General features: G+C 37.0%; 1 protein-coding gene across 1 annotated transcript in view; it reads right to left on the bottom strand.

The window, feature by feature from the left end:
* Positions 1-2,500, bottom strand: part of LOC145247979 (protein SpAN-like) — a 301,691-nt gene that overhangs the window by 628 nt on the left and 298,563 nt on the right. The gene's annotated exons all lie outside the window — the stretch shown is intronic.

Here is a 2,500-nt window from a genome sequence, read left to right as displayed (position 1 = left end):
TGTAATCGAACTCAGCGAATCCAGTTAATCATGAGGGCCTAATATAACACTATGGTTGTACTGATGTTTCAGGGGATCACAAATGCTTATATGCTGCTGTGAAACCTGACATAGTTACATGGAATAAGTCAGAGAGAGTTGCAACTTTGGTTGAAATGAGTGTTCCTAATGATGGAGGTCTGAACAGAGCTGAAAGGAAGAAACAGACCAAATATCAAGATCTTATGTAAGATGGGAAAAGAAACTGGAATATGAGGGAGATATCAATCATACCAGTTATTACAGGTGCCAAAGAGCTTATGAAGAAGAACCTGAACGCCAAACTTTCACAAGAAACACTCGTCTAGCTGTAAACACTATCAATAATTTCCCCCACTCTTTATCTGTGCCTAAACCTAAACGTAGATTCCATGAACAAAGCTTCTTTCTTAGAACTGCACGCCTGTGGAATTGTCTTCCGTTTTCCTGCTTTCCGGCTGACTACAATATGGTTGTGTTCAAGTATAACGTAAATAAGTTCTTGATGAGCCGCTCCATATAAGTTATCAAATTTACCAAATTTTCATTACTAATGATTTTCCAATTTCTACTGTACACTCTTTAACTCTTATCCTTGAGTGGCCTCTTGGACTTGATAATGTGGTGATGCCTATATAAAAAAAAAAGTTCTACTCAACTAATATTCCTGATGACCCAAGTGCAAAAGAGATCCAATCAAGGAGAGTTAAGGGAACAACAAGGAAACTAAAACGAGCTCTTGGCTGGTTTAAATTGAAAGCAAGGCAATGTTGGCAGATGGTCTAGCTTCCCCATACCCAACGTTACAATCTTCGAGGGAAGAAAATTAAAATAAAGAAGAAAAAAAACAATCGAATAACAAGAATATCATCGATAATTGACGATTTGTACCAGAGAAGAATCCACCCGGCGTATTCCCGTGCATGATCTCCCCTTCAACAACAATCCATCCATAACTGAATAAGGATATATTGTCATATTTTTACTTGCAGGGAGACCCCATATTGGCTGAGATTAACGAATTTTTCACACTCCTATATTTTTATTGTCATGGAAATCGGTGAAATCGTCCATTTTTCAATCAAATCAATTAATTACTTGCTATAGTAAGGGAGCCCATCGTGATACACCAGGAGGAAGTTTCACATGCCTCCCTGTAGTTACTTAGTACACAATATATTGTAGTATACAGTGTTCTAGTGAGAAACATTTATTTCGAACGCACCCCTATCATATACATTACTCTTCATTTTATATGGCTGGCCTTACTGCTTGAATTTAAGTGTAAAATGAAAAAAATCAAGTATCGTGGTACAGTTGTGATTAAAACAGAAACATTTATTTCGAATACGCCCCTGTCATATCAAAGTTAGTACTGTTGATTTCATGTGCCGGGCCTCTCTGTTTGTATAGTAATCAAAATTAAATATACCTGTGATGTAGGCTGTGTAAAACGTTAACTTTGGTCGAAATTGCCTGTTCCTTTTTTATCGAGTTATTTCGATAATCGATTATCGATACTTGTAGAAGATATTCCATACAAAACATACCTAAGAACACTGCCAAGTCCATAAAGTATCTTTGAGTGAAATTTGATTAAAATCGGCCCCGTCGTTTTCGAGTCCATAGGGAACTTACTCACACACAAAGACACCAAGTTCTTTTCATATAATAGTAGAGATAGATATATATCACTGTGTCGCCATTCACATAATCATTCGCAGCCATTATCTTCTCATTTTGGGAGTAGCGTTTTTATACCACTATAACACCATTCTCCCAAAATATTATCTTCTCATCTGCGTTTTGAAGTTTGTGACGGCTACTTTTGATACTTTCATTATGCTTAGGTCGCGTTTCTTCCAGTTTCCAAACGCGGAGACGATATCTTTCATGCTCATTTGTCCAACTCACTCAGTCTGACTCCATACTCTAAACTCTTACTAAAATTGATTGCGTCGCTTCTAAACTACCTCACTACGTCATTAGTACACGTAGCATTAAGGTCATCTGATGCCATTACTAAATCACTTCCATTGTTTATGTCCTAACATTCCTATTACATTCCTACCTTAGATATGTTTATCAATAAAAATTCGTAATTCGCCTCGATACATATTTTCTAAACATTCTATTTTCTAAGCGATCATAATAATAATCATTCAGGTTACTCGGCATTCCCCGGCAGTGCTCTATATAACAACATCACTGTCTTCTTTTGAAAAAGGGTTAGTGTATTTATAATTACCTGAAGCGCTTCTGCTGGGGAATACCGATAGGTCTCCTTGTGCATGTTCTTTCCGGCTAGACTGCTTTTTCTCTAGTGCATGAGAATTTTAAATCTCACTTTCCGAACCTTGTGTCACATCATGCCACTGGGGGAGGGAGATAAATAACATCACACGCCACTGTTTCTTTTTAATTTTTTTATTTTCAAATTTAGAAACGCTTTCGTCTCTCATATGATCTTTTGTCGTCTTGC

The sequence above is a fragment of the Euprymna scolopes genome, chromosome 26 (assembly GCF_053919585.1).
Source record: "Euprymna scolopes isolate OS-2025 chromosome 26, ASM5391958v1, whole genome shotgun sequence".
Taxonomy (NCBI): domain Eukaryota; kingdom Metazoa; phylum Mollusca; class Cephalopoda; order Sepiida; family Sepiolidae; genus Euprymna; species Euprymna scolopes.
This window is presented reverse-complemented; position numbering and strand designations above follow the sequence as displayed.